Here is a 14,675-nt window from a genome sequence, read left to right on the forward strand (position 1 = left end):
TTGTGACAGCTTGCCTGCCTGTGTTTATTCCTACTTCATCTGTTTCAACAAATGTTGCAGTGGGGCAACGCAAACAAAGGGGTGGCAGTTACAATTTCGCTTTCAATGATGGTATACTGATATCGCATGAGTAAGACGAGCGAATGAATCTCTCGGCATGAGTTTGAATTTCTTCTAATGCACAGAATAGTTACGCTTAATGCGGGTATCGTATGACTGATGCACGTCATATTTTTGTCGAATTTCTTATTGAAACGCGAGCAGTATCACATGTGAAGGGAGAAGGTGGAGATAACGCCCGAGAAAACCGAGTGCTTTATTGAATGCTGAAGCGATATTGGCGATGTGGGTGCGTGTTAATAGAAACTATGATAACGTCATTGCAAGATATTTAAAGGATAGTACAGATTCGTGTAAAAAAAGATTACTAGACACGATAGGAGCTGTGGCAACGCGAAGAGACGAGAGTTTATACGGAGAAGGATTAAGCGCCATCAATCATGTGTAAATATCTTATTAGCAAAATAAGCATGGTGTCAAGAGTTGTTTAGAGGTGTAGATGATCGGGGGGGGGGTAATGACAGTGTGATAAATTGCACAGCCGTCGGCTAACATGCGAATGATTTAGGTTATATGATGAAGCAAGTTATTAACAGATATTACGGATAGGAGGGGCCAAGAACATATCCGCAGGGAACGCCTGATGTGACAAGGATGGAGTTGGATTGATGACCATCAAGAGAGACTGAGTGTGAACAATTTTTGGGAAATCGTTCAATCCTCTCCAGAATCTTAGTGTGAAGGTGAAAATTTGAAGGATTTAGACACAGGTGGTGGTGAGGAACTTCATCAAAAGCTTTATCATTGTCTAGAAAGATTACATCGGTCTGCATGTTCCCTGTAGAAGACAAAAAGACTGATGCGCACTCTGTAGTTGCTTATTCATTGAACTTAACTTGTTCTTTAGCGGCGCTGTCGAACACCCGCGCCGCACGCGATCTGTGTCGCATCCCCCGCTCCAGTTTTTAGAACACCGGTGCGTTACATGAGTCAGCCTCCAAGAGAAAGAGTCACTGTATAAGCCATCCGACTTGCTGTTCATCTGACAGCCCTATCAGAAAGAAATGAATGCACAGGACATTTCCTTCCCGGAAGCGCCGTAGCGACACGACCAATTTTTCATGTGAGAGGCGGCGTAATAAATTTTTGACGGGCGACATGATTGGTCTTTACGTTAAAGACTGTGTAGGCTTTCTGTGGTGAGTAGCGTGTAGAAATAGAAGCTATTATTTTTCGCGCCGGTTCCACAGGTTGCGAAACAGCTGTTCCTGAAGTTGTGGTGCTTTTTGAGGCAGGGACGCTGAGAGCAAGATCATTTAGTTGCATGGACAGAGTTACAAGACGCTTGCCGACTAATAAGTGGAATGGTGTCCAAGCGTCGGTTGATGTGACGTCATCCTCCAGCTACTGGGGCAGGTGACATTTAACTGCCGATTTAACACCCACTTGTGTGGTGAGCAGGTCGTTGTAAAGCAAGGTGATGCGTCCGAGGCAACGCTTGAGTGCTTCCATATATATTATTGCCAATGACGCGTTCCCAAAAGCCTCCCCACCACGGTGTGCCTAACTAGGAAGTGCCACTTTATTACTTGAGCACTGGCGCAGCCATGAACGTCATTTTCCAAGAACTAGCTCAAACGCATGACAATGCAGTGAAAGTTTGAAAGAAGAATTGAATTGGACCACCAAACTCGAAGCTGCATACCTGCATCTGCGAAGAAGGACAGAATGCTTGCTGAATGGGCCCCACCCCATTCTTATTCTTCCAGTTAATTTATTTAGTGGTTTGGCTTCGCAGTTGCCACCTGCCGAGCGTTTCGCAATCGTTTACAACTTCAAGTGCACTGCTACGAATCTCGAAGCAGTGACTTCTTATGTTGTTGTACATTACTTTTGTTTTCTGCAGAACAATTTTAAGACCAACCTTTCAGCTCTCCATGTCTAATTTGTCTTGTCTTGTCTCCTAGGAGATCTTGGCTCATACCCACATGGGAGATTGGCCACACTGTATCTCATAATAGATCATTTGTTACAACGCTTGCGAAAAAAATAAAGAGAAATTAGATAGGAACAATAATAATGTTCCTTTGAAAAAACGTGAAAAATTTCAGAAGAATGCGATAAACCAGAATATATAAAACAAATTAACAAGAATGAGGAAGGGGGAGAAAGAATTGGATATATCTGGCAGTACCACTAGCAGCGTATCCTTCCGGTTGCCTGAATGAATTTATGTAGCACTGACAGAATAGCACTGCGGCCCACTCCCAACTGATTGGCTTCAAACGATAATAGGGTGGATGTATTGACTGGCAATTCGAGCATACCAATCGGTCTTTCAAGAATTATTCGGCGCAGTGAGGCGAAGTGGCGGCATGTGAGAAGAAAGTGATCTATTGTTTCCGGTTCATCGCAAACTACACATAGGTTAGTTAAGAAAATCCTGATTTGTCGAGATAAAAAATAACAGAGGAACTCTACAGCGAAAGCTTGTGAGGGTCACCTTACATTGACGGGAAAGGCATTTGGCGGTGTTCCATGTGAATTGCAAGTGCCGAAATTCTTCAGATTGTAGAAGCGACGTTTCGTTGATTTTTAAGAATAACAGGCATTTGAATAGTTCGGCAGTAATAAAAGGAAACTGTGGAGCTACTAGCACCACCGGGAAATTTAAAGATGCCGAAGCGAGCGAATCAGCAATTTCATTTAGTTCGATTCCAGAATGCCCGGGGACCCAAATAAACCGAACTTCTGATAAGCTATGCGGTACGAGAGACCAAAATATCCTGAGAAGAGGAGACTTCTTTGCGGACGTGAGATGTGTACATACAGACAAAGCATCCGAAATAATAATAGCTTTTGATTGCTGATAATTTAGTTTTCGAAGAGCCAATGTAATAGCCAGGAATTCTGCGAGATAAATTGGTGTGAAGTGAGGCAATCGGAGCGCAAAAGACCAATTAAGCTGATGAGAAAAATACCTACTCCAGCCTTCTGAAGATTTTGCGTTGCGTCCATCGAAATTACTACGTATTTAGGAAAATGGCTGAGATGGTCTTGAAGGACGCCCTCCAGGACATGCTTTGGAAGTAACTTCGCATTTTTCGGAAAAATATCATCGAAAATTAAGTCAACTGGCACCGAGCATTGGGTTTGGGGGGTTAAATGCCGGAGGGAAACTTGAAGATTTGATAACAGAAACTCGACGAAAATGACTTGGGGTCTTTGATAACGAAACCACGGGCGCTGAAAGAAAGAAACTGGATGTTTGATGAAAACTGTCTGTGACCAGAAGAGGGGCGCATCGTAAAGTTTTAAAAATGTTTGCACAGTAAGCTGTCGAAATCTAGCATCAAGTGGAATAATTCTAGCTTCCAAATAAAGCACGCTATTCGCGACACACCTAGGTAGCCCGAGACACAGCCGCAGAGCTTGCCTTTCTAGCAATATAACAGGTCTCAATTTGTACTCAGCATTTCCAGAAAACAGAACGCAGCCAAACTCCAGAATTGGGCGTACGTAAAGTTTGTATATCATAAGTAACGTATCCCTGCGCATCCCTGACTTCTTATTGCAAAACCGGCGGAGCAATCCTACGGCGCTTTCTGCTTTACGGGTGTTTGATTCTATTTGTTGCTGCCAATTTAAGTTGTCCACGTAAACAATACCAAGATATTTTAGCGCTGTTACTTGTAGAATCGCATCATTTCGATAATGCTGTGAAAGAAATACAGGAACAGATAGAGGGAATACAAGCAGAGCACATTTGCTAACATTAAGTGAAAAAAACAGCCCGCCAAGCCATACCTCAAGCTCACTCAAATATGACTGTAAGATTTGATACAAACTATTGATATCTCGGGATGACGAGAAAAAAGCAATATCATCGGCGTAGACGTAAAGAGTAACATTTTTATGAACGGGACTAGATGATAATAATATATTAAATAAAAGAGGTGACAGGACTGATCCTCTCGGAACACCTCTTGTTTGCTTATATGAAGCAGAAGTAATTCTGTCGTGGCAACAAAAAAATTGTTTCTCGAAGAGAAACTCCTGAACCCAAGATATAATGTACTTGGGAACCTCACAGTCCACTAATCTTGAAATTAATGTACTGTATTCCACACTATCGTAGGCTTTTGCGATATCGAACGTGACTAATGCAGAAAACTCACCAGATACTTTTGCAAGGTGAATTCAGCTTTCCAAATCAACATGAGCCAACCATATAGAGCACCCCTGTCTAAATCCTACTTGCCTTGGTGAAAGGATTTCCTGATGAGCCTTCTATGAAGAATTCTTTCAATTATTTTAACTAGGTTTGAAGTAAGCAAAATTGGCCGAATGTTATCCAGGACATATCCAAGGCTTGGATTTTTTCGCAGCAACACAGCTTTAGCAATTTTCCATGCGCTTGGAATCCATGTGTGCTCTAAGGAGCAGTTAACAATATTCAAAAGCTCCTCGGGATGAGAATTAAATAAAAATTTAACCATAGAGTTTGTAATCTGAACTGGACTGGGAGCCGCTTGCTTTACAGTTAGTATGACATCTGCCAGTTCAGCCATAGTGACCTCCCGAAAGTCCAAGGTTGTGCTTCTTAATGTCACAGGTCTCAAGCATGACGAAGCGAAACGCGCTTGAAGTCCTTTCGTGATGCCCTCTAACAAATCTGCTGTCTCTTTAGGAGACAGCACTACTGAATGCAAATATGCTGGTACCTGCGTCAATTTTTTGTTCCTTAGAAACCTGTACAGGGCAGATCTTTTATCAGGTTTTGATAAACGCGAATGCAAGTCAGAATTGTGTTTATCTTTAGCTATTGCAACTGTACGTTTAAACAGCGCTGCGGGGAATTTATAGTCAACCCAATTTTTCGGAGTATGGTTGCGGCGTAAACGTTTCCAAGCAGTCTTACGTCACCTATACGCAAGCGTACAATCTTCATTCCACCAAGCTGAGTTTGGCGGTGTGCTGCCGTACTTAACAGTAAACTCTGCCCGCTGGACTCGCGTATCACCTACAGGTCTGGTGCATCTGTAGACAGATGTCACGCCAGCCGGAGAGACCATCTTTAAGAATGCCTCAGGACTAATGTTAGTTGGAACACCACGAACAATGCCCTTCACGCAAGCGAGATGAGGGCGGATAAAAGCGCGAACAGCAATGAACGCAAATCTTGTGGCGACCAGTAAGTCTGTTAAGCATTGAATATTTGAAGACCCGCATAGTATGCCAGTCATGCCGAAACGCCTCACCTCCGAGATGTTCAGAAAATGACCGCTTATGTTGCGAAGTTCTTCTTGGAACACCTCCGTTTCACTCAACCGAATGGCTCCACCATCAGTGGGCACAAGCGCGACAGGCAAACTGCTTACACCGTTCTTGAGAAAACACTCCAGTGGTACAGACTAAGCAGGGCGACTTGCCGACCAGGGCGAGCCCTGGCCGGGGCCGGAGACCGGCATTGATGGCTCCTGAAAAATCAGCAAAAAGAAATTCTACCGCTAATAAAGAACCAAAGGTGATGAGTGTGGCCAATCCCCTCTCACAGGCCGTGCAATCGAAAGCGCCAACTACTGCAGGAACGATCGCCTTCTTCCAGTGATCAAAATGGCGGAAGAATGTCGTCCATCTTAGTCTAATTTAGTAATCGTAAAAAGCACTTCGTCCTCTGTGTTACTCAGCAACGCAATGTCATCGACGAAGGGCAGGTTACCTAGGTACTCTCTAATAAATTTCATCCCGAAATCTTCTGATTCTAGGCCTCCAAAACGTCCTGTAAGCACGCAGTAAATTGCATTGTGGATATAATTTTTGATTGTTTTACACTCTTCATTATTGATATTCTCTGGCTTGTTTATGAAGAACTATGGCGGCAGTTGATTCTCTGCAGATTTATTCGAGGATGTTTATATAAGGTTAGTCAACGCTTTTTTCTACTGAATCAGATGTTTTCACGTAATACATGAAGGTTATGTATTGGGCTTGCGCGTATTCCCAGCATTTCTTCATTATCTGGCAATAGTATGAATGTATTCAATGGTTAAGTAGCCTGTTTGAAAACCTGCTTGTTTTTTTGAATGGATAAATTTTTATGTTGTCCTAATTTTGTTAGCAATTACCTTTGAATATTGCTTTTATACAATGCAGAGCACAATAGAGGGCCTGTCGTTCTTCAAGGCCTTGTCGTCCCTTTTATATGAATTAGGATAATATTAGCATTCTTCCAAGATTCCGGTACCCTTTCCGGAGGATAGGCATTGAGTAAGTTAAAACACAGTATTCTCGATTATTGTGCGACTTCAATGCCAAGGTAGGGAAGGAGGAGGCTGCAGACTAGGCAGTAGGAGATTCTGGTATCGGCACTAGAAAAGCCAGAGGGAAGTTATCAGTAAAACTCGCAGAAGGCGACATGGACATAGAGGAGCCTTATTGAAGAAAGTATGAACGAAACAGGCTTTATACTGAGTGCACACCCAGGCATGGTGCAGATGCGGAAGGTACAATGCAGCGACAATTGAGTTATAAGGTCGCGAATTCACGTACCCTTGGAGAAAAAACGACAAAAACTGATACACAAGAAGCCGATCAATGAGTTAGCACTGAGTGGGAAAGTACAGAAATTCAGTATCGCTTTAGAACAGACACTCGGCTCTTCACGAGAAAATCAGAATTACTGTGGACGCAATTGATAGATGATATTCTGACGAGTATCATTACGCAGTGTGCAGTAGAAGTTGGAGGTACGGTAGTTGAGCGGGAAGCTTGCAAGCTTTCCCAGGAGAAAAAGAAACTCATTAAAAAAATGCCAAAGCATGAAGGCCTGCAATACAACAGACAAAATAGAACTGGAAGAGCTTTCGAAGTTGAATAATAATCGTAATGTATTGGATCTAAGAAGGCATAACATGGAGATAATTGAACATGCTCTATAGAACGGAGGAAGCGTTAAAGTTTGCTTATCCCAAGAAAACTTGGGATAGGCAAAAACCAGTTGGATGCACTGAGGTACGAGGGAGTAAAGTAACTACCAATAGGATAAGATAGGTAGAGTAACCGAAGAGTTTTAAAGAGATTTCAACAGTAGCCAGAACAAACATGACCATAATGTAAGACCTAGTAGTAACCCACATGACGTCCCACTAGTAATGACAGAAGTCAGGTAAGACTTCAAGAGAATGCAGAGAGGCAAAGCTGCTGATGAGGATCACATACCATCAGATATGCTGAAAGACGGAGAACAGTCTTTGTTAGAAAAACTAGCTACGCTTTTTACGAAGTGTCTTTTGGCTGAATAGAGTAGGATATTTCAACGGAGAACTTTTGGTCTGCCTGTCTTCTGTTTGTCTCTGTGTCACATGTTTAAACACATCCTCACCACCCAGCGATCTTGATGTGCTTCCTATGTTTATAGTTGTGAGTTTTGATCATTGTGAGTAGAAAAGCAAGTATTATAGATATTTGGGGTTAACAACAAAAAACTATTCGGTAGTGTGTTTCTGCATTTTTAAAATGCATTTATACGTAATTTCAAAGATTCCGGACCATATTACACTGCGTTGACAATGCAACGCTAGAAGAAGTGGGGATCTTACGCTTCCCTAAAACGACGCTGTGCTGCCACGTACCAGTGCATGCGCGTTCGAGAAAAATTTTCTTGAAATTACTGTCAGAAGGCGTTCATATCTCATGCAGCGCCTACTCACAGCAGCCCACGCCAATGGGATTTAGGATCCCACTCACCGATCGTTTCGCGCAGAAAATCAAAGACAAAAGACTGTCGTTTTTCAACGGCATTTACTAGCGGACCACGCAGATACGCGGTCAATTTCTAATTTGCACTGCCCGATCTAATTTGCTTCTTGTTGTATTGAATATTCTTGAAAGCATGTATTGCACTAGCATGTATCGCTTCCAAACGAGCAGTATCGAGCACAAAATGAAGACGAATCGCTCCTCTGTGCCGAAGTAAATTGGCAATAAAACGTACAAACATTACTCCAGTCATGCCAGTTATATTTGCAAGGTAATGCCACGATCACTTGCCATTCTTATTGCAGCCCCGCCACGATGGTCTAGTGGCTAAGGTACTCGGCTGCTGACCCGCAGGGCGCGGGTTCGTATCCCGGCTGCGGCGGCTGCATTTCCGATGGAGGCGGAAATGTAGGCCTGTGTGCTCAGATTTTGGTGCACATTAACGAACCCCAGGTGGTCTAAATTTACGGAGCCCTCTACTACGGCGTCTCATAATCATATAGTGGTTTTGGGACGTTAAACCCCACATATCAATCAATCAATCAATCAATCAATCAATCAATCAATCATTCTTATTGCATTCTTCCTCACGCACGTAGCAAGTGTGTATCTGAAGTACGCACACAAAGGATCCGTTATCTGCGTGCCTCGTTTCATTTTGGAAACGCCCCTTTTCTTGAAGCGAGCACCGCAGTGGGTACCGTGACACTCGTTCGTGATCTGCAGTGTGCGGTACTTGTTTCGCTTTGAAATCGGACGCAGGTGAGCTCAATTAAAAATATTTTTGTTGCGACTTGCTCCCCATGCTTTCGTGTACGTTTATTCATTGTGGTTTCGGTGCGACAGCTGATGGAGTTGTTGGGTAGATGCACGAGGTCCTGAAACCATCAGCTGTAGGGAAGAATGAGATACCCAGAAACAGCGACGTGACTCACCGTAGCCGCCGCCTACAAAAGTTGCCACCGGAACCCGGAACACTACCAGAGTGCACACGACAGAAGAAAGAAGACCTGACTTCAACCATGACCTCGCCGGCTGCAATTACCACTGTCATATTAAAACAGCGCCGAGTACCTCTAACTTTTCACGGCTTGCCGGCACGAAATGCGAGAGATTGGCTCGACCGATTTTTGAAATCAAAGAAGAAGGACGATCTAGATACATTTAGAAAACACAGGAACAAGGCGTGTTGTTCATTTCAAAAAACCAAAAAAGAGTATTTAAAAGGCCTGTACTAACACCAAGGGCCTGTACTAACACCAAACTAGCCCCATAATTTGGAAAAGGCACATTATAAATATGTGTCACTCCTATGCACAAAAATCAATAAGCAATAAAAGCACTACACTCTTAAATATACAGACGAGTGCATGTAATAACCCCTGTAAAATTAGTGTGAATGATACTACTCACTTTGAAGAGGGTCCAGCTGTAATTCTTATACATTATTTCACGTCGATAGAAGATTACCTGCAGCGGCCTCTTTTGTTTGTTTGGGTTATTAGTCTAGATAGAGTTGTGATGCTCAGTCAGGCATTCGAGCGCTTTTGTCACCATCATAGACAATACTAATGTACATTTGTTATTTGTCGTTGTCTGAAATAAATATCCATATGCATACCATGACCCGAATCATCTCCCCTTTATGGGTCTAATAATAACCCCTGTAAAATTAGTGTGAATGATACTACTCACTTTGAAGAGGGTCCCGCTGTAAATGGCATTTTCATTTCCAGTAACAATAAATGACGTCGCATCTAGAATCATATCTCTAAACAACGCTACCTGTAGCAATGTTGATGGTCGGCTTATTCAAACACTTAAATACGTTGCCGCTGACGTAGCTGCTGTATTAAAGCACATTATTCATTTTTTTTTCATGTGGCTAGTTTGCTCACCAACTTCAGGTCGCCAAAGCTCTTACCAACTTTAGAGCTGATAAATTGAATATTTCGAAAAACAGCCCTAAATGAATACTACCAATATTCTACAAAGCTGCGGAAAAACTGATACACATACGAATGTCCTCATTCCTAAAGATACACCAATGAAACCCCACCTATTTGGTTTACAAAAAATGTTCGACAATGAGCGCTTTATTATTGCGAAAAAAATGAGCTTTGATGTCTTTCAACACGAATGGTACGCACTAAGAATTTTCATTGACAAGTCGAATGCATTTGATAACATAAATATCGTCACGCGTTTAGAAAATCTATAATATTATGATTTTAAGGGTTGGTTCCTCTCTGTTATTAAATTGTACATACAGTACCACCAGCAAATCGTGAATAATAACAACGCACACCCATGTTTCAAAACTTTACTACATGACGTTTCTCAGGGAAGCAATCTTAGCCCCAGCACTCAAACCTATATACGAATGATCTAGTGAATGTGGCCATCAATTCAACATGTGTATTTATGCACATGACGAAAGCTTACTTTTGACAGATCGCAGCTTCCTTCTGCTTGAGAAAAATGCAAATGAGGTGCACACTATATCGAATATTTGGAATAGGGTCTATTCCCCAGCTATAAATGTTTCGAAGACAAAAGCAGTTCTCTTGAAATATTATTCTCTACCATGTTCTTTCAGTAATAAATCTGGTACCAATATTAAAAACCTTGCGTGTTCTTTTTGAAGTAATTATGCAATAGGGCGCACATATTATTCTTGCCCACTCAAAAATTTCGCGAATAGTCGGTATTCTAACAGGCCCCTGTTACTTTATACCAAAGCACATCAAATTGCTGTTACACAATTTCTCTTCTCATAACCATTCCCATATGAATATCTGGTATGATTCACAACGACTGACTCAAGCGGGTCCAAAATATATCGCCTGCATAAGACAGCCGTGGGAATCATCTCAAATGAATCATATGATGCTCACACAAGGCCTATATTTGAAGATCTTGGTATTACATCGTTGCCGAACTTGTTTAATACACTTCTATTGAAACTATATTATGCATACTACAAAGAAAAACGACTGTTTTCCAGAAAAACTCGTCACTCTGACTTTATTTACAAAAACACATGCTACAAAAAGAAGTCACACCTGGAACATCCCTAGACTCATACAAAGTATGGTCGCTATGGTGATGTACTTGCTGCCATGGCTCTTATCTCCTCCACTTTTATGATAAATCAAATCATCAAATAGGCTACCGTAACTAGTGAGGTATCTGCAGTTTGTGCGCCCAATAATGTATAACTGACATCTAAAGGTCAATTGAGCAGTGTGCATATAAGCCATCGCTCTGTTTATAGGATTTTCATTGCTAGTATTTATGGCATTTTTCCTTGTTCTGTTTGCCTTGTATAGTATCGTAATACGGCCACTGTTTTTCGTCAAGACGTTAGAGAATTTTCGTAGCCCCCCGTAGCTTCACCAGTATTGTATGCCTTCCCGTTGATGCTGAAAAATTAGTATTTATTGATAATATTATTACTAATAATATTAGATATTTGTAAATAATTAGCTCTGATTACTGTTATTCACGTATTCTTCGTTCAGTTTAATTATAGATCAAAATGATTTATACGTAGTGATATCGCATTCATTATTATGGAATAAAGACAAATGTTGTTTGTGTGTACTGACCACACCGAAAAGATTTTCAACTAGTTAAGTTTCTTCTGAAGATTGACTAATGTTTTATTGAATCAACCGACAACAATGATGTATTCGATCAATGCTTATATACAAAGTTCCAATGAGTGCTCGAAATATTACAGTGGTGTGGTTAAATTTACGGAAGTTATCTATTTAAAGAGGCAACACGTGAACCAAACAATGCATTATCGCATTCTATACTGCGTTTTTACGGCAACCCTATAAAACTTACATAGTCTTGGTTATCAACACATTATCGAATCTTAGTGCTTGTTGATATTATTTACCAAGAATGTTAAAGGAGATCTCAGTGACAAGTCCTGTGCTGAACTAGCGAACGCACGCGTGATATCATAACGATCACAATGTGTCGTTCACGGCATAGAACAATCACAGAACTAAAGCTCTCACACTTCTATTCTCTCATTGACCACCTTCGTTGACGCTTGAAATCAGTCGCCTATCAAGTCCAGAAGGTGTACAGAATAATTTACTTTTCCCAAACAAGCCCGAAGGCTTTGCAAAATCTTCACTACACTGGCTTGGCCTGCACCGTGTTCTATTCTGTGGACAGGCGTTCAGTGAGGTTACCTACGTCACTCCTAAAGCAGCCAATGGAAGCCACCGAGCAATGGGTTGGAGTATTTGCGGAGCATGCACCGGAGCGTAAGTGATGCGCCGGGGTCCTTGCGGAGCACCCAGCGGAGCATAATCATAGAATCGGGCTTGTTTTCCGGTGTACGTTACCCACTGGAGAAAATGGTGCAAAAAACGACACCAGCTCCCGCAAAAGAATTCCAATGTAGATGCGAAGCAGCGGGCGCTAACGCTTACACTGGCGGTGACGTCGACAATAATCGCGGCCTTGTGCAAAAGAGAAACCTGGGGAGGCGCAAAGCACGCAGTGATAGACCGCTGTTTCTGATCTGAACATGCCAATTATTGCTAATGGGCAATGGGAGACAGAAGACTCCAATGCGACACAGAGACCCGCAGTCTTCTTACGCAGACGCAGTAACTTGTTATTGGGGGTGAAGTTCCTCTTCCTCTAATCTTGTCCTGCGTCAAGCGTAACCAGCAGTATCAGACACACAGACAAACAGATAAGCAGACAGACAGACAGATGGATGGACAGACGGACGCACGAATGGACGGACGGGAGCATGAACAGAAGCAATGACGGACGGACGGACAGACAGACAGACAGACAGACAGACAGACAGACAGACAGAAAGACAGACAGACAGACAGACAGACAGACAGACAGACAGACAGACAGACAGACAGACAGATGAATGGACGTGCGGTTTGCCCCACTCATCATCATTCACTCCATGGGTATTCTGTGATTTTTTGTTCAACGACGTAAGAGAGAAAGTCCCACCATCAGTACTTTGAAAGGCCAGATTTAGTGTGTATATACGGCGTGGTCAGTGAACGGTCATGCACCGTGAGCAGTCAGTTTCTTACAGAAGAAGCTTGCTAGCAGATGCTGCCTGCGTTAGCGTTTCACTGTGATAGAGTGGGAGTATAGAACAGATAAGAGCGAGAGAGGGGCATGCATGCGCAGTAGATGTGTAAACGCCGCCGGGAGGAATGCCTAGACCAGAGTGAATGTGAGCGAGTGTAGGTTACCAGATAATTCATGTTTCGGTGTTGCGAGGCAAGAGAGCAGGGAGCGTAGGAGAGAAAAAGAGGGAGAGCGGACGCGCATGCGGAGCAAGTGTTGTCACACTGCACACCGGATTGGGCTCGACTCAAAGCTGTTTCGCTTCTAATTATTGTTTGTGCTGTAGCACATTTCAGTTAGAGTGAGGCCACCGGAGTAAGCAAGGGCGTCATCCCCACGAACATCCCGCCTGTGTATATATTAGTTTACAGTGTATCCTGACATGAATAAACATGGTTTATACATAAGCACAGGAGAGCGACAAAGTAATCTTTGCTGGGCATGGGGAGACCACCCAGACAATGTGAATTGAGTCTATCAGAGCGATAATCACCCGACATTCAAGGCGAGTGGCAGAATGACCGTAACCAGCCATCGCAATGCAGCCAATGTTCCCCGCCAGAAGCATCAGTGCTAGCGACATGAGTTCTATCCATGATGGTTGAGATCCCACTCATCAATCAATCAATCAATCCTTCATGCAAAATCTGTTGCAAACAGCTTGAGCATGCCCGACAGCCCTTTATGGCAGCAGGCATTATGCACAGCGTACAACAAAATAAAGTGTTAATGAGTTGTATTGATGGCGCAATTATGAGAGCATATAAAATGAGTTGGTGTACAACACTGATCATTTGATAGTTATTGACACAGTAGTCATTTGACACCAGATGCACTTCGGCCAGGTATGCGTACCCACCACTCTGTAGCAGTAACGACCGCCCACCGGAGGCATTCTCGGCTGCGCCGCGCACTCGTAGCCACGGACGAGCGTGATGAAAAAGAAGAACGATGGGTTTGGGGTGGGCGGGCAGCAAGAGCAACTTGTATGAAAAGACGAAGTAACATAAAGGAATTGGGGTAAAATGCAACTACCCCCTACAAAATTCTTCCCTTCAGCGTATTGCTGACAGCGTCAATATACGCTGTCAGGAATAGGAGCTCAATTGTACCACTAGTGCCCTGCCGCGGTGATGTAGTCACCAAGGCACTCGGCTGTTCACTCGCAGGTCGCGGGATCGAATCCCGGCTGCGACAGCTGCATTTTCGGTGGAGGCTAAAATGCTGTAGGCCAGTGCACTCAGATTTTGGTGCATGTTCAACAACCCCAGGTGGTCTAAATTCCGGACCCCTCTACTACGTTGTTCCTCAAATACATATGGTGTTTTTGGGACGTTAAACACCACATATTACTAGTCGCATATTACCTGTATTCTTAAGCTAATGTTTCACGTATTATTGCCAATTTTTCTCCTTATAATTTTAAATCACCTGACAGTCTTTAAATAAACTTTCGAATTTTCAACTGCACATTCTTGACCGATCACCGAGTGTGGGAAAGTACCTTAGGTTTAAAGGAAATCAAAAAAACAGTGGCCCAAAGCATGGGCATTGTCTCTCGTCCGATTCTTCACAACCCACACATACAAACACACAGTATATATATATATATATATATATATATATATATATATATATATATAAGGGAGACAAGTGTATACCTAAGGGCTCATATTTACGTGTTTTAACACAATATTAATGAGATATAACAGACAGTAATG

General features: G+C 42.6%; 1 protein-coding gene across 1 annotated transcript in view; it reads left to right on the forward strand.

The window, feature by feature from the left end:
* The window catches only part of LOC142803192 (neprilysin-1-like), a 182,731-nt gene that overhangs the window by 77,413 nt on the left and 90,643 nt on the right, over positions 1–14,675 (forward strand). The window lies entirely within an intron of this gene.

Source organism: Rhipicephalus microplus, chromosome 3 (genome assembly GCF_043290135.1).
Source record: "Rhipicephalus microplus isolate Deutch F79 chromosome 3, USDA_Rmic, whole genome shotgun sequence".
Classification (NCBI taxonomy): Eukaryota; Metazoa; Arthropoda; class Arachnida; order Ixodida; family Ixodidae; genus Rhipicephalus; species Rhipicephalus microplus.